We start from the raw sequence: 27,106 nt of genomic DNA, 5'->3' as shown, positions 1-27,106 counted from the left end.
ATAGGTGACTTGGTGATGGGAAATAAAAAGTAACATTGTGTGGAAGGTAAGTTATGGATATAAGTAACATTTATTTTTAGAAAAAACGAACTCCATTTTGACTGCTAAGGTCTTGCTCACACCGTTGTACCTTCAGACTATTTTCCATACATTTTGATTATTTCAAATTCATATCACCTGCTGTTTTTTACTTGTCAGCCCTTTGTTAACGGGTGTTTGCCGTTTCAGAATATAGGTCGCCGTATCGTGTACGCTCTCGGAATTCAGTATTTGGAGTGCTTGCAGTTTTAACCTGTGCTTTGATCAATAAGGCAAAATTACAGAAAATATTAATAGCAATTTAAGGTAAAATGTTAGGATATTGGAAGAACAACTCAGAGCTTCAACGTTTTGCAGAGGGTTTGTGGGAAATGACATGGAGAACAGCAGATTTTCCAGTACGTCTGATCTCTGCCTTTCCTGATCGAAATCAATCTGTGATTTATAATTTTGAGGATTCTTATTCATTAATATTGGTGTGCCAGATAGATCTCAGTGTCAGGGGTGTGTGACATGCCTCTGTACTTTGTGATGAACTCAGTGGAATATACAATAATAAGGGTGTAAACCCAAAGGGGTGCAGGAACACAGGGTCCTCCATGTATATGTGCACAAATCAGAGAATGAACCATGACATGTGAACAGAAAAGCAAAGAAACCTTGCTTCAAGTACTCTGTACCGAACAAACGCAAAGCAATTATGTTAAACTGAAATAAAACAGTCGCTTGTCTCACCTGGAATATTGCATCTCGTTTCAGAAGCCACATTTTGGGAAAAATGTAAAGTTATGAGATAGGATGCATGACTGATTCACAACACTGTTCCCGGGATGATGTACCTCGCCGACTCTGAGAAATTGGGACTGTTCACCTCTGCTGATAGATTCCAGACGCTGTGAATAGTTGCTATGATTGGTTCTCAGTTCTATCTTGCGTCACATAGATCCAAAAAGCTGAATATTTCCAGTACTTTTGAGCTGTGCCTTGCCTGATCGACATCGACCTCTGATTTATTATTTTTGAGTGTTGCTTTTCAATAATATTCGTGTATCTGATAGATCTCAGTCTGATTTCCTTGGATTTGACAGGTGTTTGTCAAATAGATCCCAGAAATTATGCTCCATGAGTTTTATTTGTAAGACAAACTCCAGTTCTGAGAATCTGCCCTTGGATTATACATGTGTTGTGCCTGAATACCTGACTGAACGTTGACATTTTTGGCTGATGAATATTTTGTTGGGCACTTTAGCTGGTTAATTGTGCATTACTAACTCAGACTGTCCCGACGTTGGGAGTACTTTTAGTTTAGACAGAGCAGAGTAAACTTTCAAACTCCGTTGCCTGCCTTTTATCTGCTTAGGTGGAGTGAAGCTCCTCATTTTTATCATTATGTGACCCGAGGCCGTAACCCTTTGTGCATAAGAGGAAATGTTCTCGGGTCATTCTGCTTCTGGAGTGTTCCATCAGGCATATCGTGTGGAAGATGCATTTACATTAGAGGGCTGCATGGTAGCCCAGCATTAACCTCAATGACTGGATGAAACACAAGCAAACAGAACAAGTGAAAGTATTTAGCTGGAAAACAAGAGGGACGTAAGAAAATGTATTATTACTGATTAGACTTGAAGAAAGAATTAAGCAAACTAATGGTTAGTGCACATTTATTCGAGATTTATTAACCATTTCAGAAAGCAATTTATTCAAACTTTAATATTAAAGTTAACAGACGTGAATACAATGGCTGGATGCCACATTGAGATGAGATCGTGTGCACTCGGAGCTGTGAGTTTCTGTACATCCGTAACTGTCAACAGAAAAGGAATACAATAGCTCATCATAAAGGGTAGGCAACCATTCTGAATGAGGAACAAATTCAAAGAAAAAACAAATGGGTTTTAAACAACTGGGCAGCTACAATTTTTTTCAACTACAATCATCTCGACGATACCAAAGTAAAAAGGAAAATCCATGATTAATTGTTTCAGTCACACGCTGAGAAGCTGAAATGATCACACTGTTAGAGTCAGCAACAAGACAGGTTAGAGATTGGGAATTCATAGACCTTGATAAGCAGATCAGCAAAAGCAAAGGGGTCCACAACTCATTCACTTAACCTGGAAAAGAGAGATAAAGCAATGACGCAGATATTTATGATCAGGGGCATTCATATTTTTTTAAATTTAATGGTACACTTAGAGATTTTACAAAACGTATTGGGCTTCTTGGCGTGTGAAAGATGTGATTATTCTCACCTTCACCAGAGTGACAGCAGCGCTGTAGAAAATACTCAGGAAGAACAAGGTGGTGAACGTGGAAGCAGTTGTCCAGATGTTGCCATTATCATCCTCATAGTCTTCAATCCAAGTGTAATTCATTGAATCTATGAATATAAATCCGAGAGAACGCATTTAAAATGTTTATGGATCCAGTCCGATCTATCCATATCCAAGTCAGAAACTAGAGACCATTGCATCTTCATAAACAGGCAGATGTTTCTCAATTGTGACTATTTGAATTTCTTAGTGCATTATTCACTCTTGGCAAGAACTTGCAAAAAATAAATGCACATGTTCCTTCTGCGCTGTCTGTAGCAACATTTTAAATTACTTTTTCTTTTCATCTATTATTGAAGGATATTATTATTTGAGGAACGCTTATTAGGAATGAGTATTTTAATTATGTCATGATATTTTAATTATAGTTTGTGACCGCAGTTTAGTTGAAAATCGTAGCCATCATTGCATAAAAGTTCAAATGTGATTCTCATTTTTATTTATTGGTGAGAAATTGCTTGGCAGATTATGAATATACGTTGCATTCACAATTACAACTTTGCTTCATATTTTTGTTTGTAGGGTCTCTATTTTAAGGAATATGTTTTTGTGCATGTATCCTTTAATTTATTTGATCTACTGCTTGATGTGTATGGTTTTCATTTAATGTTTCTGCATGTAGTTATGATTTACTCTGACTTCATTCTTACCCATGTTTGAGTCTGTGCACGAATAAACATATTCATGCTCCTTTATTGCTGGTGTGTTCATGCGTTTGTGCACGTAAGTTTTGTTCAATTCACAGTGCATAAGCATCTTTATGCAAATATGCCATTTCACTGATGCCTATGTTTATCTCATAATGTCCCTGTGATTGTTCATTATTCGTTAGTGCTATCTAAAATGTGTGTTCATGTATCAATTTCAGATTCTCGCTTCACTAGTTTATTTTCATGTTTATGCTTAATAAGTGTTAGCATATAAAATCATGTTTTGATGGATGTTTATATTTATGTGATGATGTCTGCTTGTGTGGCAATCTATCCTAAATCATATCCTGATAAGCTTGTTTGCGTTATTGTGTGTGGATGCTTGCTGATGCTTGTGCCATTATCCTTGTTTAATAAATGCCCCACTTTTTGTTGATCTGTGCACTTGCGTGTCTGCATGTGAGACTCTGAATTTGTGTGTGCATGTGACCGCGTATACGTGCTGATCAACGTGGCTTAAATATAAAAAAAAGCTGCCTCTGTCATCATATGTTTGTGATAATGAAAAATAGGAAAATAATGAAATTTACGTTTTCTCTGTGCACTTACGTGCCTGTGTGTGTCGACATGCAGGAGGGCATTTTTGGTATGTTATATCTGTGTTCATGCATGTATGCCTGAATGCGTTGTGCTAGGAAAAAGTGAGGACTGCAGATGCTGGACATCAGAGCTGAAAAAATGTGTTGCTGGAAAAGCTCAGCAGGTCAGGCAGCATCCAAGGAGCAGGATAATCTTCGTTTCGGGCATAAGCCCTTCTTCAGGAATGCACTGTGCTGCATGAATGCATAACAATTTGTGTCCATTTATGTGTTACCGTGTGTCTATGTTTTCCATGGTTATGTATAAGTACCCCTGTTTATTTCTGTATGAGCTTTTCTTTCGGTGTATGTGAGTTTTTGGAAAAGCTCAGATGAATGTTCAAGTACCATTTGCATGTGTGGTTCTGTGCGTGTACGCGTATGTGATGTCTTATCTATATGCACATCTGAGTGGATGTGCATAACTATTTATGTTTATGTGAGAGTCTGTATAAATGTCTTTACGTGTGTATTTGTGAGCATCTCTCTGTATCTGTGTGTGCTTCTGCTCTTATACCAAACTGCAATTTTTATTATTCTAAGTTGATGGTTCTAATTTTAACTGATTGCCCACGATAACATAACATCGACCTTGTTTTGTAGGAAACGTGAATTTTGTAAGAATGGCCAATCGGGGAATCAGGAACACCAAGATCAAAACTTGTGTTCTCCCCTTGATGTAGAATGGACATTGTCAGATTCCATCACATTGGGATTTAGGATGGATGAGGTACTTGGCGGAATCGTGCAATGAGTGAGCTTTACTCAGTCTCTCACCCAGGGTGTATCGGAGCAGGGAACATAACTGCACAAGACACGCTTCCCAGACCTGTTAAAGATCCAATTTAACTTTGTGGAGTTTGTGCATTGTCCGCGCATCTGCGTGGGTTTCTTTTGGGTGCCCCAGTTTCCTCCCACGGTCCAAAGATGTGCACGTTATGTGAATTAGCCATGCTAAATTGCCCGTAGTATTGATTTCATTAGTCAGGGGTAAATGAAGGGGAATGGTTCTGTGTGCGTTGCTCTTCGGAAGGTCAGTGTGGACTTGTTGGGCCGTAGGGCCTGTTTCCACACTGAAGGGAATCTCATCTCATTTAAACTGCACAGATGGAATAGAGGTAAGAATGAGAATCAATTCATTCAGCAGTTGTATATTTAGCTCACAACTGGACGAAAAAAAAATGCTTTATTACTTTTGTTGAATTATTGAATCAACGTTGAGATTTTTATTGACATGAATTAACAGTGTCCATCAGTGCAAGTGAAATGTTTACAAAACTTGTTTTACCACTCGACTTATCGACTGTTCTGTTGATGATCTTCAATGGAATCGCTTCATGTCCCACCACACAGGAGTAAGAAGTACAGCTGGCCCACTCCTCCGCAGTAATGGATAACAGGCTGTAGATGAAGAAGGAGGTGTTGTTGCTCTCCACCATCTCCTCGGTGTTCTTGTAGTTACTGGGATTCACCGGCTTGTCATTGTTTGTCCACTTGACGATGATGTCTCGGGGGAAGAAACCCCTCACTAAACAGGTGAGGGAGAGAAACCTCTGAGCGGAGGTTTCTTCTGTTGGTGGCAGGAGCACAGACACTGATGGCTCCAGTGCATTAATCACTGCAAAATATTTGAGACAAATATAAATCAACTATAAAAACCAAAATCAATATCACGATTTCACTAAATATTAAAATATGCCATTCTTAATTTGCGATTTATTCACATTCATTTTCTAATAGGAGCAGAGTGGTAGACATTATGTTCAATAAAAGATGTAAAAAGTTTAATTTGAAAGTCGTGTCCATGTTTCCAGCCCACAACAAGGACATTCTGTCCATGTGTCATCGCTGATGGTGACGTAACAACCTAGGTTCCTTCCCACCTTATCTGATTTAATCGGAATAGAATAGCCTTTGGTCTGTCTCTTTCTTAATCAGATACTTAGCTTTTCTGCTATCAAGTGCATGATTTATGCTCCCAACAGTGTTTGCTCATTACCAATCAAAGCTTACCATTGATGTGCCTGGATCTCAATTACACACGGAATTCTTTGTGCTTTAATCCCACCGCTCACCTTTCTTCTTGTGGATGGAGTCTCTCAACGGAGTTGGTAGATTCTGATGGTACACCACACATTCAAAAGTAATGCCACTCAGCCAGGCTTCAGTCGAAATTTCTAATTTGCTAATCGCACTGCCAGGATTCTGTCCAGACTGGTCAGCAATTTCTAATTTCAGAGGCTTCTTTTCTTGTATCCTGGTGACGTTGACTCCAGAAGGAAGATTGGACACAAGGCAGCTTAAAGTCACCGTCGCCTCCAGCAAGACCTGTTCTACTGGTGGCGGGAGGATTTTAACTGTGTAATCGTGGCGCACAGTATCTCCTATGAAACAGCAATCAAAGTCAATGTAAAATGCCTCTTCAGATTCAGTACACCCACTCTTCAGGTTATGTCGTCACAAGGTGAAGTAACCACCTTCGAAATGGCAACTTCTAACTCTTGCTGAAACGATACTTACTATTGTTCATATATTTTGATCTGTGAAAGAATTCGTGATTACCTATAACGTAATCTGTGTAATAATTCCTAAAGAACACTGGCTTTGTAAAAAGTGAAACCTGAGAAAAAAGTAAAATCATCGAAGATACCATAATGTAATTCCCGGAGTTATCTTTCTTTCAGAGTTGGTCTCTTACTTAACACCATCTATTGATACTTGGGACAAGAGTAATCTGTATGTAATGAGTTCATTTCTATGTCCATGAACGTTACGTGCAAATGCTGCTGGTCACACTAATTGCCAAATCAGTTATCGAATTTCGGACAAATTGTGTTTCAACATAATTATTCTCTTTGTCTTCATGCATTTGCAGAGGTTTTAAAGTGTTACTGGAACGGTGAATGGCCTTGGAAATTCTGATCATTATATTTAACGTGATTGAAAATACTTGGCAATATTGGTGTGAGACAATTCTCTAAATTATGTCATTATTCCTTGTGGGTTGAATTTGGAGTTAACCTGAAAACAAGGCACTGAGTACAGCACCAGACATCGTGAAGAACACCCATCCCCTCAAGTCTTTCCTTCCATTCAAAGAGTTAATGACAGGTCTGTAGATTCACTTTAATTACCAGGCTGCATTTTTTACTTTATTCATTGAAAAAAAAACAAGCAGAAACTTCTTAAATTAATCTACAAACTCGATGGAAATTTGCACTAGTTTTATTCAGATTTATATTCATTATGTAAACATTTCCATGCCAAATCAGACTGAATCAGCCTGGCTCTAATTCCTAGTTCATTCATCCCTATTGAGCATTCCCACCAGAATTTATTTTCCTGCCTCATTCGCTAATTACAGAGAACATCTATAAGAAGTTCAGTGAGATTGCGTTTATCCTAGTTAATCAAATGTGAAACCCACTTGTTCTGTGGTCACATCCCATAAATGAAGTCGAATAGCTTAGTACCAGATATAAAATAAAAGTCTGTGTCGTACAATGAACAAGGCAATACGTCATTCTTGAGCATGAAATGAAGTATTGAACGTTTTCATTTGTTTGCAAGTAAGGTTTACTGCATATTTTTACCATGTCACTTTGAGACCACAAAATATAAGATAGATGATCACAATGAGACTATTCGGTCAATCAAGTCTTCTTCACCATTCAATTATGGCTGATATGTTTCTCAATCCCATTCTCCCGCCTTCTCCCCGTACTAAGCAAGAGCTGATCCATCTCTGTTTCAAGACTGACAATGGCCTGCGCTCCACAGCACTCTGCAGCAATTCGCTCCATAGATTAATCACCCTCTGGAAGAGGAAATTCCTCCCCATCTTAGTATCAAATGGTGCTCCCTTCGACTTTGAGACTGTGCCCGTGGACCCTACCATCGCCTACTGGTCAAAACATCTACTACACGTTCACTCTAACTTGGACTGTCAGGTTTCAATCAGATGCCTCTCAGACACCTCTGACCACAAATTATCCTTTTGGCCGCTACCAGGCAAGGGCTCGGCACTCTGAATGCCTCTCCCAGCATGGTCAGCCAAAAAACTATTTAACAAAGTTCACTGTCTACTCGTCTTCAACAAAGAGGAAACATGCTTTTCTGATGAGCTAAAATAATGAATTATGAGCAATGCTAATGCGACACTCAAACAGAAATACGAGGCACAAGACACTTTGGGAAATGAGAAGCTGTACAGATTTGTTTACTAAGCCTGATAAAACTGTGTGTTTGATTCATAGGCGAGTTCAAAATGATTTGTAACCCTCTTAGTATGTGCCTCTTACCCTGGAATGCGGTGATATTTTTACTTTGAGTGTTCTCTCCATGAGTGACCTGGAAGGTATAGACTGCGCTGTCGAACCATTCACTATAACGGATCATCAGGCGACTCGTCACCGAAAAGTTCCCGCTCGCTTCACACACAGGAGACGTGAAGAAGCCAGAATCCAAAGGTAGGCCATCTTTCAACCAAATCACTGAGGTTGACTTTGGATAGAAATCGAATATTAACAGACGTGAGTGGCATACTTGTTGCTTGTGATTTCTTCATTGGGACTCACAGTCAGGAGAAGAGTTGGAGGGAAAACATCTGGACCTTAAGGAAATATATATGAATAAATTATCTGACGAATTTAATAACAAATGCAGTCAGCTCTTATATATTATTGAATGTTTGTGCGAAGATTTGTAGCTCGGGTGCTCGTTGTTGTGGTTCTGTTCGCGGAGCTGGAAGTTTTTGTTGCAAACGTTTCGTCCCCTGGCTAGGAGACATCATCAGTGCTCTGGAGCCTCCTGTGAAGCGCTTCTTTGATGTTTCTTCCGGTATTTATAGTGGTCTGACCTTGCCGCTTCCGGGTGTCAGTTTCAGCTGTCCGCTGTAGTGGTTGGTATATTGGATCCAGGTCGATGTGTTTGTTGATGGAGTTTGTGGATGAATGCCATGCCTCTAGGAATTCCCTGGCTGTTCTCTGTCTGGCTTGCCCTATGATAGTAGTATTTTCCCAGTCGAATTCTTGTCGCTTGTTGTCTGAGTGTGTGGCTACTAGGGACTGCTGGTCGTGTCGTTTTTTGGCTAGCTGATGTTCATGTATGCGGATTGTTAGCTATCTTCCTGTTTGTCCTATATAGTGATTTGTGCAGTCCTTGCATGGTATTTTGTAAACTACATTAGTTTTGCTCATGTTGGGTATCGGGTCCTTTGTTCTAGTAAGTTGCTGTCTGAGCATGGCTGTTGATTTGTGTGCCGTTATGAGTCCTAAGGGTCGCAGTAGTCTGGCTGTCAGATATGAAACACTCCTGATGTATGCTCGTGTGGCTAATCCTTTTGGTTGTGACATGTCCTCGTTTCGTGGTCTATCTCTTAGGCATCTTGATAAATTTGCGCGGGTATCCGTTTTTGGCGAATACCTTTTATAGGTGTTCCTCTTCCTCTTTTCGCAGTTCTGGTGTACTGCAGTGTGTTGTGGCTCTTTTGAATAGTGTCCTGATGCAGCTTCGTTTGTGCGTGATGGGGTGGTTACTCTCATAATTTAGGACTTGGTCTGTGTGTGGTGTTTTCCTGTGTACCCTTGTGGTGAATTCTCCGTTCAGTGTTCTCTGTATTAACACGTCCACGAATGGGAGTTGGCTATCCTTTTCTTCTTCTCTCGTGAATCGGATTCCTGTGAGTGTGGCGTTGATGATCCGGTGTATTTTTTCTATTTCTGTGTTTTTGATGATTACAAAAGTGTCATCGACATATCTGACCCAGAGTTTGGGTTGAATTTGTGGTAGGGTTGTTTGTTCTAACCTTTGAATAACTGCCTTTGCTATGAGTCCCGAGATTGGTGATCCCATGGGTGTTCCGTTGATTTGTTCGTATATCTGATTGTTGACTGTGAAGTGTGTAGTGAGGCGCAACTTTATCAACAGATGCCTAAGAGATAGACCACGGAACGAGGACATGCCACAATCAAAAGGACTAGCCACACTACCATACATCAGAAGCGTTTCATATCTGACAGCCAGAATACTGCGACCCTTAGGACTCATAACGGCACACAAACCAACAGCCACGCTCAGACAACAACTTACTAGAACAAAGGACCCGATACCCAACATGAGCAAAATTAATGTAGTTTACAAACTACCATGCAAGAACTGCACAAAACACTATATAGGACAAACATGAAGACAGCTAACAACCCGCATCCATGAACATCAGCTAGCCACAAAACGACACGACCAGCTATCCCTAGTAGCCACACACTCAGACAACAAGCAACATGAATTCTACTCGGAAAACACTACTATCATAGGGCAAGCCAGACAGAGAACAGCCAGGGAATTCCTAGAGGCATGGCATTCATCCATAAACTCCATCAACAAACACACCGACCTGGACCCAATATACCAACCACTACAGCGGACAGCTGAAACTGACACCCGGAAGCGGCAAGGACAGACCACTATAAATACCGGAAGAAACATCAAAGAAGCGCTTCACAGGAGGCTCCAGAGCACTGATGATGTCTCCTAGCCATGGGACGAAACGTTCACAACAAAAACTTCCAGCTCCGCAAACAGATCTTATATATTATACTAACCCTGATATTACCAGAATCATAATTTGCAGAGTGTTAGAGAAGCTGAGATCCACACAGAAAGATCAGCAGGACAATGTGATGGGCTAAAATTAGAGGACTCTGCAAGGGAATCTAAGAGGCATAGAAATGATAGGCTGGTCAAATCAGAAGTGACGTAAAAACTTTTGATGGTATTCGTTATAATGAAAAAGTTTGATGAACAAGGCGGATGAATTAATGGCTTAAACGAGGAAATTATGCGATTGCTCTCATGGTGACATGTTGAGAGAGGGGCAGAAGTGACTATTCAATATTCCACAATTTAGTGCCTTCAGGCGAGACAGGGAATGATGGGAAAAATGGGGGAGTGGGTGAGTGGTCGAAAATGTCCGTTCTGTAGTAATTCTGACAAGAGTATTTTAGACTGGAAAGAGAAACGAAGGCAAATAAACAGTACTTCCAAACCAGAATACAGCAAACATAACCACTGGCAGAGCACGATAGACCTTACTGTTTTGTCCAAATGGCTGAGAAGTGCAGATACATGGGCAAATGTCAGAGCAACGTAAATTATCTTAAACGTAAATTAAATGAGAAAACAGGATTTTGTCTTCCTCAGCGTAGGCTTGGATATTCATTTTGCCAAAAATTTAGAGGGAACAGAATTTTGAAAATGCCCCCAGGAGAATATTTTCGCTAAGTTAGTGTTTAATACAGAACATTTTAATCCAGACTTTGCAAGAGAGGGGTGAACCTGGACTTTACTTTAGAGATTGAAATCGATCGAGTAGGTAAAAATCAATGGTGGAGCTCTTTGCAGATGGTGATCTTCAATCTGTTGGATTCCAGATTGTTCTGGAAAAGGATAGAAATGGGTCCAAAGTTCTGAAAGGGGAAGGACAATGGTAATAAGATAAGGTAATGGTTTGACCAGAGTGGACTGGAATCTGAAACTTCCTGGTAAATCTAAATCAGAGCATTGTGGCACATTTAAAATAAAAGAAATAGGAAAAGCGCAGGGAGAACATTTCCCATGAATCCACAGCGTGGGACCAAGAATGCAGCGAGCCTGGAACGTAAAAGGACATAGCGGGTGAGATGAACAGAAACAAGGGAGACTTCCGTTCTATACTGAAATCTCAAAACAATAGAAATTGGAATGAAGGACAGAATGTGCAAGTGGGTATTTGCAAGAAAAAAAATGTATTAGGAGAGGAAAAGGGACCATGAGTAAATAATAACAGTGAAAATAAATAAAACTATTTTAATAAGTTATGGGTTCATTCATAAAAGAATAATTTGGGGAACAGTAATACCCATTAGATGATATTATTGGCATGAGCCAGAGGATTACGTTGCAGTCGAAACAAATGTGCTGTGTCAGTTTTCAACAGTAAGAGAAACAATATGGGGATAGAAATCATGGAGGAGTGTTGTAATGTACTTTCAAAAGTTCGGTCAGACGATGTGATGTTCTTTGTTGTCTTGCTGGATGAAACGTGCTTATATTTCCAGGGCAGATGAAATATATAACAAGCTGTTGAGTGATGCAAAGGATGCAATAGTTGTGTCGCTGACAATGGTTTAGAATTACTGTCTGACATGTGAGTGCAGATCAGTCAACGTTGCATTGTTATGCAGGAGGAAGGAAGGGATAAACAATGAAAATGCAGATCTTTCAAGCTAGTCTCAGTGGTAGGGAAACTATTGGAACTATTGAGGAGCAGAATTTGTCTTCATTTGCAAGATCAATCAACAACTTCCAGCATGGTTTTATTGAGAGAAAATCATATCTTAACAATTTGGTGGTAGTTTTCAGACAGATAAATCAATGACCAAATGACAGCAATAATCAGAGCCAATAGGATCAGAGTTAAATTTCCAAATTGGATCGAGAATTGGCTGAGTGGTCGGGAGCAGAGGATAATGGTCATAAGGTGTCTGCGTGACTGTAAATCTATGTCTCATGATGTTCTGCAGGGATCAGTGCTGATTTCCTTGCTGTTTCTCTTATATACCAATGATTGAGAATGGAATGTAGGAAGGTTAATCAGCAACTTCGGAGATGAAAGGAAAATTGTCATGTTGGTAAGTCATGAGCATGATAGTTTTAGAGCGCAGGACGTCATACAAGGATTGATTATATGTGAAGAGAAGTTGCAAATGGAAATCATTCTAGATAAGAGTAAAGTATTGCACTGCGGCAGAAGAAACTGCGAGGTATTACGTTTTGAATGGTGGAAAACTGGAAATAGCTGAGGGCCATTGGTGTTCGCATCCACTGATCCCCTATATTAATGCGTCATATGGATAAAGAGGCGAGGAAGTTCGGGAGGATACTTGTTCATTTTAGGCGAGACATTGACAATGAAGAGTAGGGAGATGATGCTGGAACTTAATAACACATTGATTAGGCCATACTGAAGTGCTGTGTGCATGCTATCGACAGAATTTGATTACGCTGAAAGCAGCATTAATGAGCTTTGCAAGGATTTTGCCTGGGTTGAAGTATTTTATTTATGAAAAGATTAGACAGACGGGGGATATCCTTGCAGCAGAGGAGAATTAAGGAGAAGATGATTGCGATGTCTATACCTCAAGTAATTCCAGGCAGGCTGAACTGGACAAAAACAATCCCCTTGAGGGAGAGATCAATGCCTCAGGGGCACAGGGTGAAGGCAAGGCCAGGAGTTTTTTGATGGATCTCAAGTCAAAACAATCTCAAACAGAGGGTGATGTGAGTCTGGAGCTCAGTGCTGACAAGTTATGTAGAGATTGAGCCCCTCATAATATGTATGAAATATTTAGATCCATACTTGCAAAGGCATGTCACACAAGGCAACGGATCAAGTGCTTGCACATGAAACTGGCACAGTTAGGTGGCTGTTATTTTTAGGTGTGGACTGGATGGACCAACGGGCCTTTTCCTGTGCTGTATAAAATGCTTCTGTGAGAATGGTTATCAATAATGCCTCATTCATGTTAATCACAGATGTTCTGTTGATCTCAGTTCCCACAACACTTACCTGGACATGGCATTTCTTTGCTCTTGTGTGACCCGTTGTGTTGAACCTCACAGTAGATTTTGGTGGGGCAACCTACTGCTGACCCGGGCAGGGTTAACTGGCTGCTCTGGGTATAGGTTCCACTCTTGTTTCTTACTGATCGGTAAGTCTTCAATCCAGTCGTGATTAACTCCCCACCTTTCTTCCAGGTTACCTTGGTTACATCAGGGTAATAGTCCATTGCCAAACAACCAAAGATCGGAGAACCGGTGTTGTGGTCCTCACAGGAGGAGACCAGGCCATAAAGCGTTGGGGGAGACGGTATCTCTACGATAGAAAGATCAATTGAGCACATTAGTTTCTGTTAATTTGTCCATATCAGTTACTCAAATGCATCTTCATTTGTAAACGTTTTCCAGCATCCTCCTGCTGAAGTCCACAGTATAACTGGAGTTTATTTTTACTTCTTAACAGATGTTGATCATGATCTATATGTTTCCTCTTCATAAACATGCCCTCTATCTTTACCATTACCATATAATTTAGGAAGAAGAACATGCTGATCCCACCCCAGTAACTGTTTTAAAATCTTACCAACTGACACTTTCACTGGGTTGCAAGTGAAGAGCAGAGAGGTTTTACAAAATACAAACCAAGGAAATGCGGATTCATCAAAATTCTACAGTGTGTGCAAACAGGCCATTTGGCCCAACATATCCACACCAACACTCTGAAAAGTAACCATCCAGGCTCATTGCTCTACCCTAATACTCTACATTTAACTCTGACTAATGGACCTAACATGCCAATCCCTGAACACAGAATGCTGAAACTGCGGACCTCACTTTCTCCCTGAACACAGCATGGCTAATTTACCCAGCTTGCACATCTATAGACCTTTCAAACAAACCCACACAGCCACAGAGAGAATGTGAAAACTCCACACAGACAGTCACCCGAGGATGGAATAGAACCCGAGTCCCAAGTGCTTTGTTGTAGCAATGCTAACCACGGAAACAGTGTGCCACCCGACTAGGTACCGTGCTGCATGAAATCAGAAACGAAATCAGATATTGCTGGAAAAATCCAACAGCTGGCAGTATTTCTAGAAAGAAATCAGAGTGAACAGTTCAGGTCCAGTGACTCTTTCTCATTTATCAAGGCAGAATGTTCTCTCAGGAAAGATGGTCACTGCAGCAGCAGCATGGGCAGGAGCTGAGCACTGGGACTTGGAGGAAGTCTATCATAGCTGGACTCATGTCAATTGTCTGAAAGTTGAAACTTCTAATTTAAAATTATCTGAATTCTGGAGGACTCTGAAAAATGGAAGAGCATTAGGGTTCAAAGGCTTTGAAGGGTTACAACTAACTGAGTTGACTATTTACGTAAATATGATTTGAAAAATTAACAAGTACTCTTTAACTTTAATACATTTCAAACTGACACGCAGTTCACCACCAAAACCATCATGTCTCAGACTGAGCCCTGCTCTCCCTCGCTGTCTAGACCTAAATTTCCACTCACATTGCCAAATCCTTCCGGTTACTCACCCATTCATCCCCGGAATACACCACCCCTATCACAAGAAACACATCCAAGACAATCCATATCGGTCATGTCGATGAGCAGAGAGACCTCGGTGTCCATGTATATAGAGCCAGTCAGGTTGATAGGATTGCTAAGAAGGCATACATTGAGTTGGCTTTCATTAGTAGAGGGACTGTGTTTCAAAAGCATGATGTTGCCTCCTGTGGCGGGAAGGTTTTATGAGGAAAGCATGAGGTTCTTGAGGCTGTTTTTGTTTGAGTGGAGAAGTTTGAGAGGTAACTTAATTGAGAGATATACGATAATCAGAGGGTTAGATAGGGTAAGCAGAGAGAGTATTTTTCCTTGGATGATGATGGCTAGCAGGAGGGGACATAGCCCTAAATTGAAGGCTGATAGGTAGAGGACAGGTGTCAGAAGTAGTTTCTTTAATCAGAGAGTAGTAAGGGTGTGGACGGCACTGTCTCAACAATAGTATATGTGTGAAATTTGAGGACATGTGAAATGTCATTGGATGAACATATGGATGAAAATGAAATAGTGGAGGATAAAAGGTTTCAGATTGGTTTCACAGGTTGGCATGAAATAGACGCTTGAAGGGACTGTACTGCAGTCTAATGTTCCATGTTCTACATTCTAGATTGATACATAATGTCAATCCCAGAGGTTTACATAATTATGAGGGGCATGGATAGGATAAATAGACAACGTCTTTTCCTTTGTTTCAGGGAATCCAGAACAAGAGTGCATAGGTTTAACGTGAGAGGGCTAAGATGTAAAAGAGACCAAAGGGGGGATTTTTTCATGGAGAGAGTGATCCATGAATGGAATTAGCTGCCAGAGGAATTTGTGGAGGCAGTTACAATTTCAACATTTAAGAGAAATTTTAATGGGTGTATGAATAGGAAGGGTTTGGAGGAATATGGGTCGGGTGCTGGCAGGTGGGACTAGATTGGGTTGGGATATCTGGTCGGCATGGTTTGGTGGCCCGAAGGGTCTGTTTCCATGCTGTACATCTATATGACCCTGTAATTCCACTGCTGCCACCCTGCGTCTGTCCATGTTGAATTTGGCCCTGACTGGACATGGCACCCTCATTTTTACAACCTCTGTCAGAACCCCACTACCCAGGCATGACCTCAGCCCTTGGTCACTGATCTCTCATCTTATCCAAGTCAACGTGTGCACACTGTATCCTAGCTCCTTTCGCATTTGTCCTTTACCTCATTCCATGTCTCCAGACTCTGAGCTTTGCATTTTGACATCAAGTCCACCTGCCACTGCATTACAGTGACCTTCTGCTCTCGAAAGAGCCTGGCATCCTGCACACCTCTCCAATCAGCAGCGTGGCACTCTGCTGATCTCTCCGCTAACAAGCTTGGCAAAGATAGACCTCCTGTATTTCAACTCAAACGGTCCCTCATTTACCAAGCACAATTTGACGAAACTGTGGGCAGCACGGTGGCATAGTGGTGAGCACTGCTGCCTCGCAGCGTCAGAGACCCGGGGTCAATTCCCACCTCAGGCGACTCTGTGTGGTGTTTGCACATTCTGCCCGTGTTTGCGTGGGTTTCTTCCGGTTTCCTCCCCCAATCCAATAATATGCAGATAGGTGAATTGGCAATGCTAAATTTTCCGTACTGGTAAATGGCCAGCCAAAGCCTACTAACTCAAACAATCTCATACTCCCAATCTATCCCCTCACTTGCTTACCAACGTTGAGCAAACTGCACAATGAAGCCATAGAGTCATAAAGCCACATAGCACAGAACATTTCCTTTGTTATGCTTTCCTTTATTGGTCAGAGTACAGTTTGTCCATGCTGACCAGAGTTTTCAAATTAAACTAATTCCATTTGTCTGCTATTAGCACACATCCATCAGAACCTATCCAATTCCTATACCTGTGCAAATGTCTTGTAAGTGTTGTACCTGTCTCTGCATTTACCACTTCCTCTGGCATTTCATTCCAATGTCTGGTACATGTTACAGAAAGAAGATTCAACTCCTGCACTCAATGCTCTGACCAATGAAGGAGCATGTGCCAAACCTTCAACACACTGTCTACTTGAGGCAATGTTTTCAAGAATTTATGTATCTGAACCCCCTGGTCCCTGTATTCAACATTACTACCCAGTGAGAGTATAAAGGAAGTAGGAGTATACTTAAGAGGGATATCAGGAGTGCAAAAAGGGGACATGAGACAGCTTTGGCAAATAGAATTAAGGAGAATCAGAAGAGTTTTTAAAATTACATTACGGACAAAAAAGTAACGAGGGAGAGAATAGGGCCCCTCAATGATCAACATGGTGGCTTTTGTGTTGAGCCGCAGAAAATGGCGAGAGTATTTTGCGTCAATATTTACTGTAAAAAAGGATATTGAAGATAAAGACATAGGGAAATGCATAGTGACATCTTGTAAAATGTCCATGTTATTAAAGACATTGCTAGATATCTTGAAACGGGTAAAGATGGATATATCCACATGACCTGATCAGGTGTAGCTTAAAACTCTGTGGGAATCTAGAGAAGTGATTGTGGGACCCTTGATGAGATATTTGTATCAACGATAGTTACAGGTGAAGAGCCGGATGACGGGAGGTTGGCTATCGTGCTGCCACTTTTTATGGAGGAAATTCCATAGAACTATAGACCAGTGAGTCTGACGTAGGTTGTGGGTAAGTTGCTGGAGGGAATCCTGAGGGACAGGCTGTACCTGGATTTGGAAAAGCAAGGACTGATTAGGGATAGTCAACATGATGTTGTGTATGGGAAAGCCTGCCTCACAAACTTGACTGAGTTTTTTGAGGAAGTACCAAAAAGGATTTATGAGGGCAGAGTGGTAGATGTGATCTATATGGACTTCAGGCAGGCGTTTGACAAGGTTCCCCATGTGATACTGATTAACAAGGTTAGCTCTCACGGAATACAGGGAGAACTCAGCATTTGGATACAGAACTTGCTCAAAGGTAGAAGATAGAGGGTCTTGGTGGAGAGTTGTTTTTCAGACTTGAGGCCAGTTCCCAGTTGAGTGCCACAAGGATCGGTACTGGGGCCTCTACTTCTTGTCATTTACATAATTGGTTTGGATGCCAGCATAAGGGGTACAGTTAGTAAGTTTGTTGATGACACCAAATTGGAGGTGTAGAGGACAACGGAGAGGGTTATCTCATTAAACAACAGGTCGTTGACCAGATAGGCCAATGAGTTGAGAAGTGGCAGATGGAGTTTAATTCAGATAAATGCGAGGTGCTGCATTTTATGAAAGCAAATCTTAGCAGAAATTCTACACTTAATGGTCAGGTCCGAGGGAGTGTAGCTGAACATAGAGAACTTGGAGTGCACATTAATACCTCCTTGAAAGTCTAGTCGCAGGTAGATTGAATCGTGAAGAAGGCGTTTGTTATGCTTTCCTTTATTGGTCAGAGTATTGAATGCAGGAGTTGGGAGGACATGTTGTGGCTGTATAGGACATTGTTTTGGCCACTGTCGGAACATTGTGTGCAATTCTGGTCTCCTTATTATCGAAAAGATGATGTGGAACTTGAAAGGGTTCAGAAAAGATTTAACAAGCATGTTGCCAGGATTGGTGGATGTGAGCTAGAGGGTGAAGCTGGACAGGCTGGGGCTGTTTTCCCTGCAACTTCAGAGACTTAGTGCTTGAACTTATACAGGTTTAGAAAATCCTGAGGGACATGGTTAGAGTAAATAGGCAAAGTTTATTTTCTCCTGGGTTCGGGGAGTCCAGAACTAGAGGGAATAGGTTTAGGGTGAGGGGGAAAGACACAAAAAGACATAAGGGACAACTTTTTCACACAGAAGGTAGTACGTGTATGGAATGAGATGCCAGAGCAAGTGGTGGAGACTGGTACAATTGCAACATTTAAGAGGCATTTGGATGGCTATATGAATATGAAGTGTTTGGAGGGATATGGGCCATGTGCTGGCAGGTGGGACTAGATTGGGGTGGGATGTCTGGTCGGCATGGACGAGTTGGAACAAAGAGTCTATTTCCTTGCTCTACATCTCTATGACTATATGACGCTGTAAGAATCGATGCTTCTGAACTCCCAGGTCTCTCTGTTGGACAACACGACCCAGTGCCCTACAATTATCTCTGCAAGTTGTGACCTGCTTTATCTTCTTTAAAGGTCGTTTTCATTTAATCTATACTCCAATTGCAACTCTTCAGCCCATTTGCCCAATTGCCCAATTGATCACGATCTCTTTTAGATAACGTTCATTGCCAATTATAGCACCAATTTTGGTTTCATGTGCAAATTTACAAACCATGCCCCATTCGTCGTTCTCATGACTTTCAACTGATATTGTACCCTGTTTGTCTTTTTTTCCACATACTCGTAGTATATCTTCAGAATTGAAGGAATCTATCTCCTTCTTGAAATCACTTAATGTTTTAACCTCAAGCAATTTAGTGGCGGAGAATTCCAATGGTTCACCATTCGTTCATTGAACAGTAAAGAATCGGGCTCAATTTTATCGGGTGTTGGAAAGACTGGTGAGCAGCAGGATTTATGATGATCCCATGAATGCAATAGCATTCTAAAGTGATCGAGGTGCCTAATTCAGCTTCTAATTTGTATTCTAACATGTCCCTGGCAACATGTTTCAAAATTGTGATCTTTGAGGATAAGGGCGTGCATGCTTGAAAATGCTTCATCTGAATGATTACCTCCAAATTAGACTCCACCTTGACTTGCAACTATTTCCCTGCCGTTTTACTTTTCCTCAATCACAGCCATGGGACTCACTTTCTAACAGTGCTGTGAATGCTAATACCACACGAGCTTCAGCAATTCAAGTATGCTGAGGACAACTGGTTTTTCAATGCGATATAAAAGTTTGATACTTCCACACCTGTCCGCCGGAAGAATTGAAAAGTATTTGAGGCACTTGCGTGCCCACACAAGATGACATGTTGAATGGTTTAATTCTGTGTGGTTTGACTGCGTTTTCACTCAACTAACAGAGCTATTTCGTAATCATATAATGGAAATGAGGATTCCCTCATTTTTAGCACGGCAATCACACATTATGCTTTCCTGGAATAAAGAAGTACCATTAGTGGAATACGAGACTGGGATGTTACAGCCTCATTGTGTCCCTTTAAATACTCACAGAAATGCCTTTCAAAAACGGTGTCTTCCTTTGTTATGGGCAGTCGAACCATTAAATTTGGGATAGATTTTGCTTGCAAAACAACGGTAGTAAAGAGTTTTAGCCAAAGAGAGGCGTCTGCAGTTAGTGCGCAGATGCACCATGATATAAGTAAGTGGTGGATCAGCTCGAGGGCTTAGTGCTGTCCTCCTCCCCATCCCTATCATGTGTCAGTCGTTAGGTTAGCACTGGCGGTGAACAATTTGTATTAAAATATTTTAGCAAATTAATTGTTTCACACATTCTTTAAAAAGTAATTCTGTTGATTACAGGTATTTGGAATGGGAGCACTGACATTCACTACTTGACTGATCAAAATAACTCCCACCCAAATACAGCAGGCACTGCACTCTGGAGTGTGCTGTTACTTCATGATGCTTTCTTGTAAAACATGATTCTCTGATAATAAATATCTCTGAACATTCTCAATTTGTTTAAGTGCATTTTCTCTCTGAAGAACTTGTTTAATCGAACAGAACATTTTTAGAAATGAATCAAAAAACTTGGAATACTAGAAAACTAAAATAAAGACAGAAATTTCTGAAGAAACTCAGCAGGTCTGGCAGCTCCTGTGGAGAGAAAGCGAGGTTAACGTTTCACGTCGAGAGACACCCCTCACCCGCCTACCCCATCCCCTCCCGCTTCAGGAAATTGTTTTCATGCTATTGGCACAAGAACTCACACCTGTTGAGTTAGACAGCGGTTTCGTTTGCTTGACTGCAGTGAGAAAAGCATTCTTAGCAGAGGTAGTGGATGAGCCGAGATAACAATTGAAGACCACTTGAAAAGCTATCACCATATGATGCAAGTGTTGGAATCAGCGGAACCCCCATTGTACTGAACAATCATATTCAGCCACAGCACCAGTTTAATATAAAGTAAAACAACCTAGGCATAATCTCATCAATTATGCTTCAAAACAATACATTCTGGATTAGTTATACGTGATATTATTTGAACAGCAGTTATAAAGCTGGGAATTATTAAAGGACTTACTCGATTAACCCCAGCTAGATGTGCTCAAAATCTTGTGAACAAATATTGATCTCGAAAAAGCTGCTAAACGCCAAAGTTTTGTTTAATATCTAAGAGATACAAGTCAGGACAGAGATGAAATAGATTTCACCTGCCTCTGTGAGTGGAACTCCAACAAACACACTAACAACTCAATCTGCTTTTTTGCCCAGAATTAACCGGATAAGAGTTGGTATTTTATACTTCTCAACCAGGCTGTAAGTGAACACAGGCCGCTTGCCATGGAGTCAGGCACACTACAATAATATCACAGCAGACCTGAACACAATGAGCTTCACACTATCTCAGAGAAGACAGCCCACCTGTTTGACAGTACATACACGATGTTAAGTATTGATACTTTCCAACAACAAGGGATTGTTCCAGAAAGTTTGTACACGAAAGTAACATTGCAACAATTATCAAAGAATACTTTGACAGCAGCTCCGAATTGTCCAAATTCTCTGAGGAATAAAAAGTGGGATTACATTACCATCAATTCACTGACACTGGATTTTAACCTAGAACTCCCTTCCCTAGAACCCCTATGAATGTTGCTGCCCCACGTGGTCTACTTAGTTTGATATAGATGAAAATGTTTTGAAATGCATTATGACCGTTGCCAGTGATATTAAACGCTAATAGGTTTTCAAATAGTAAGATGCAAAATATTTTTTGATTCTACATTGTGCTACATGTCCATGACCAACTGAGGCACAAAAGGAAATAATCAGCATGTTTCCCTCTTCATCGCTCAATCAAGTATCCCTTATTGCCAAGAACCAATATCAAAACATTTGGAATCTGCCTGCCTTTTGTTACTGTGGTATTCGTTCTGATTGGAATAACTTAGCCACGGCACTCATTTCTGAGGCACCCAATCAAATATTGCAGTTCTGGCAGATAAAAGTCGATTTGAAGAGCAAGATAAAATTGAACTATCGAAAATTCAGGTACCCAAACCAGACAATTTACAAATGGTCAGGACCCGTTGACAAGTTAGTCGGAGATAACACTGAAACGAAATGTACAACAATCCGTATGTTAGCAGATATATCTGCTCAATTCCTCACATCCAATGTATTCACTGCAATTGAACATTCATCAGAGGAACTAACCAAAGGATTAATGCAAACGAGAACGTGTTCACAATGAACATAGATAATCACTGAGTTAATAAACTTAATAAGTCGTTGTAATTAGCAATGGTGAGATATGTCAACAATTAATGCAAAGCTCCGGAGGAAATGGATAATACTCCAAATAGTTTTTACATATCTGAAAGCATTTCTTGAACTGTGGAGATTTTACATGAACTGCATGACGTTAGTCCTGCATTACAGTGTGGAAATGCATGTCTGTTGAAGAAATTAGGGCAAATTCATTTTCTTGTTAGCAGCTTTTCATGTACGAAAATGTTTTTTTTTAAAAAAGTGTGAATTGAAAACATGCTTCTCTCTGGAGTTGCCCGCTTTAACTGAGTGGCTAAGTAAATGTGCGCAGAGTGGTGGATTTGTGTTGCGCACTGCTGCCTCACAGATCCAGGTACCGGGGTTCGGTTTCAGCCTCGGGTGACTGTCTCTGTGGAGTTTACACAGTTTCTACTTTGGCTGCGTGGGAATCCTCCCACAATTCAAGGATGTGCCCGTCAGGTGAACTGGTCGTGCTATATTGTCATGGTGTTAGGTGCATTACTCAGGGGTAAATATAGGGTAGGGGAATGGGTCTGGGTGGGTTGCTCTTCACAGGATCGGTGTGGCCTTGTAGGGCCAAATGGCCCAATATATACTATAGGAAATTAAATCTAAATAATCATCATACTTAACTAACGTGAGCAGTCTCCTTCAGATTGCTACATTGCAATAATCGGTCAAGTATATTGATTAAAAAAAAATACTCTATTTTCAGTGTTTGAATAAACAATGTGCCCTGTTATCCTCTAGTTCAAACAATGTACTCTGTTATCCTCTAGTTCATGTCTTCTGCAAATTTATGAACTCCGCATATGTCTGAATACATCGATGGGAAATAAATTCGCTGCTTTTGCAGCAAGTACTTCCATTGTTTTAGAGTACATTTCCAACATATTGGAAATAGGCCATTTGGCCTAACAATTCCACACCGATCGCCCGAGCAATATGGAGCCCACGAAAACCCATTTACCCAACCCATATTTACCCCACCGAATGCACCCTAAATATGCACATCCCTGAACACTATGTGCAAAGCAACACTGCCAATTCACCTAACCTGCCCATTTTCAGGCTGTGGAAGGAAACCGGAACACCTGGAGAAAGCCGACGCAGACACGGGGCGAATGTGCAAAGTCCGTACAGATTGTTACCAGAGGGTAAAATCGAACCTGGGATCCCGGCGATGTGAAGCATCAATGCTAACCACTGAGCCATGATGCTGCCCTCCGAGTTCATAAGTGGATTATTTCAATTAATTCGAAATTTGGCCTTGGTCACCAATTCACTATAGTAGTTGTTTCCAAAAGAATGACTCTTCAGTTGATATTGTGCTGTAAAATGTAACTATTTATTTAAAAGGTAGGGATGGGAGATACCTAAAGCACTGTGCAGATTAAATTACTCAGGTTTCATTTTTCACAGCAAACCCAGTTTAATCAGGGCTAGAACAATTAATTGACTCAGGACTTAGATTACTTGTGAAACCGATCAAAGCAGTGAAATTGATCTGTTGTTCATCGAATTGAGCAGAATTTCCAAATTGTCTTTGCCAATCATATTTTCCAGCCAGAAAACTTGTGTGTAATATACAGCAGAATGGAAAGGCGTTTCTTGATCAATTATAACCACAGTTAAGGATTTTGTTTGCAAAGGTAACAACTTCTGGAATATTATACTTTTGAAATTCAATTTATATTTCTCTATGACTTGTTAAACTGTTTAAAGATAGACATTGTGGTTTAACTATGTAGTTGAGTTCTGAACGTGGATTGTAAAGAGTGGATTAGGTTAATCTTTAATTATTACTTCTCGTTAAGACTCGCGCCTGAAGGTATCTGTTTTCCCTTCATTTCCAAAACCCTGCGACTTACCTTTCACGTAACGTCAAGCTTTGTGAAGTTTCATTTGGCATGCTGATTGCATTGAATGAGAAAGAGGAAACTGGAGCGGTTCACTGACAGAAATCATGTGAACAGTGCAATAACAATGTAGAATACTCAACATAGCAAAGATCAACAAATGACAACACGATGTGTTTGCAGCAGAGCTAGCACTGCAAACAGTTTCAACAGAACCAAGAACATGATGTAACCTCACAAGAAAACCCGAACTGAAGTCTAACAGAACTGCTCAGAATCAAGTAAATTAATGATTAAATTGAACAAATAGTAACAAGTCATAACATCAGTTTTGTTTGTGAGGGGACGTAACATTTAAAGCTGTAACTTTTCCGGCAAAGGTTAGATTTATTTCCCAACTGTACACCCTTGATGATCATGACAATCTAGTGCAGCATTTTTAGGCATATAATGATTAATCTCTTTAAGGACAAAACAAAATTTCTCTAATGGAAAAATATTAAGACAATATAAAAAATATAATATTGTAGTAAGTTAGTTTCAATTTTGTGAACTGAGCAATTCTGCAGTTGCAGAATTTAGTCCCAAATTTTATTTTGAATGAACCGCCTAAAAACAAAATTCGGTTAATTTACAATTAGAAATGCGATTTTTAAAAAAAATCACCACTGTATTAAAAAGTCAAGTTTTTCATTCCTCGCGCTTCTTTATTTCTGCCTTAAGTGGGTTTTCAGACAGTTACAAACAGATGCAAATTTTTCAATCAAGCTGAGTTAAAAATGGCATACAAATTTAACAAATGCCGAAACGATTCAGGAAAACCAAAGAACTTCACAATGATTTTCAATTAAAAGTAATCCAGAGAGACCATCTTATTGCCAGAAAGAAAACACCAATTACAGAAAGCATGAAAACACAGATCAATTGCACAAACTGAATAAGAATCCAATCAACTCAATTCAACAGATTCGAGGAAAATAAAACCAGAATCCAATCAATTGAAAACAACAGACTTAAATGAAACATAATCAGAATCTCACCAATTCAATTCAACAGAACCAAATAAAACAATTTCAAAATTCAATCAACACACTTCAGCAAAACTAAGTAACAGCACAGTCAGAATCCAATCAACTCATTTCAACCGAATCAACTGAAACAAATTTAAAATCCGAACAACTCAATTCAACAGAATCAAGTCAAACGATCTTAGAATCTCAATCAACAGAATGAAACATAGCCCTGCAAAAAATTATGACAGTTTCTAACCTGCTTGTCATCAACAAAATTAGCAAAATAAAGGTGAAAATATAATCATGGTAAGAACATAATGTGTACAGGAAATATATTCAAGAAATGGATAATGATATTTTAGCATTTTTAATCATGTTTGGTAATATTTTGAACATCTTCAACTTCTTAGCATTTGTTGTCGATAAGAAAACCGATAGTCCCAGTGTCACTGTCGTTAAACATTATTTATACCTGACTGATTAAGAGACATAAGTAACCCAGCCACACTGAAAGCCCATCGGATCGAAACAAAGAGACACTCAGAGTAACTGACTCCGTCACAACCATTATAACCACTTGCTGAGCCTTAACTGAAGTCTATAATCAGCCTGAACAAAAATTATTCCGAACCAAACCAAACTCAAGACAGAATATGAGTTTCATTTAATACAGAAATTAATCACATGAATGGAAAGTTTTTAAAAAATCACAGTTAAGGTTAAAATTCTCACCTGAAGTCACTGTCACCATGGTCCCTTGGCCCCAGTCATCAAGATAGGCACAGTGTTACATTGTCTGCACTGGGCCACATAATAACTAGCTCTGCATAAAACAATCCAAAAATCTCCCATTACATTTTCGGAACCACAGGCAATATTAAGTCACAATGAAGCTACATCACATGCGCTAGTGAATTCTGATCATTCTTGATAAATTTTTATGTTGTTTTATATTTCACAGAGTAACACTTGAGCTGATTCTCAAAATAACCAATTGGTGTATCAATAATTATCACCACTTTTACAAATTAAACATGCACAGAAGCCCAGAGAACTAATACTGCACTGCAAGTTAAGACGGTTTGTAGAAATAATCACTGACGTGTTGCAAACAATAGGGGCTGAAAGGCTTTTGTATCGATCATAATTGCAGTGAATATCCACCTACCCACTGCTCTTGTGCAGTAATAGATGGCCGTGTCTTAGATCTTCAGGTTTCCCATGTTCAACACAAAAATGTTGTCTGAAGTCTCTTTGGACGCAGTAAATCGGCCCAATATCGCTGGTGCATAGTTTTTGTCGACTGAAGTATAGTAGTACAGCAGCCATTCCAGGCCCTTGCCGGGAACTTGTCGGACCCAGTGCATGTAGCTGCTGCCAAGATTGAACCCGCTGGTTTTACAGGTCAGTCTCAGGCTACCAGCAGGAGGGCCAGTCTCTGCCTCTGGCTGAGTCAAAACACCTCTGACTGGACACCTTTGAAAAGAAAACAAATTAAATTGCAACATTAACGCTGATGAAATGATGGCTGAGTCTTTGACATTCCTGAGGTAGACTAACATTGAGACAGTATCAAAGAAAGACTTGAACAAAAAACACTCACATGATAAGAAAATCAGTAACAAACTGAGAAAAAATGTCGATACAATCATTCTGATAAATTGTGAGAAAATATTCTGTCAAGATCTTTCTAAACAAAGCCGATCCAGGCGTGTTGAATTACGGTCCAGTGCCCAGGATTTATGTGGCCATCAGAAGGGGCAGGCTGACAGCTTCCGACTCTTGGTTTCCAGTTGGAGTCTGAGACCGGATCCTGGTATCAGCTTGCACAGCCCGAAAAGATGGGTTCATGTATTTACATGAGATTACGCTTGAACTTGGAGATATACACATCTTAGGATATTTGTTTTGCTGAATAGCTTCTTTGGAAGTGTTTTTTTTAAATGGTGGAAGTAAATTTGAGTAGCTTCAGGTTTGTTTCAAATGCTAGTTGCAAGTACTTTGTTTTAAAAAATACAAAACGAATTAAATTGGAATTTAACTCCCTGTATTTCTAAAT

The 27,106-nt window shown here is 40.2% G+C and overlaps 1 pseudogene; it reads right to left on the bottom strand.

Moving 5' to 3' along the window:
• Window positions 1–205: 205 nt before the first annotated feature.
• Window positions 206–26,699, bottom strand: LOC132813654 (Ig heavy chain C region, membrane-bound form-like; annotated as a pseudogene).
• Window positions 26,700–27,106: the final 407 nt, after the last annotated feature.

The sequence above is a fragment of the Hemiscyllium ocellatum genome, unplaced genomic scaffold, assembly GCF_020745735.1.
Source record: "Hemiscyllium ocellatum isolate sHemOce1 unplaced genomic scaffold, sHemOce1.pat.X.cur. scaffold_424_pat_ctg1, whole genome shotgun sequence".
In the NCBI taxonomy this organism is placed as follows: domain Eukaryota; kingdom Metazoa; phylum Chordata; class Chondrichthyes; order Orectolobiformes; family Hemiscylliidae; genus Hemiscyllium; species Hemiscyllium ocellatum.
This window is presented reverse-complemented; position numbering and strand designations above follow the sequence as displayed.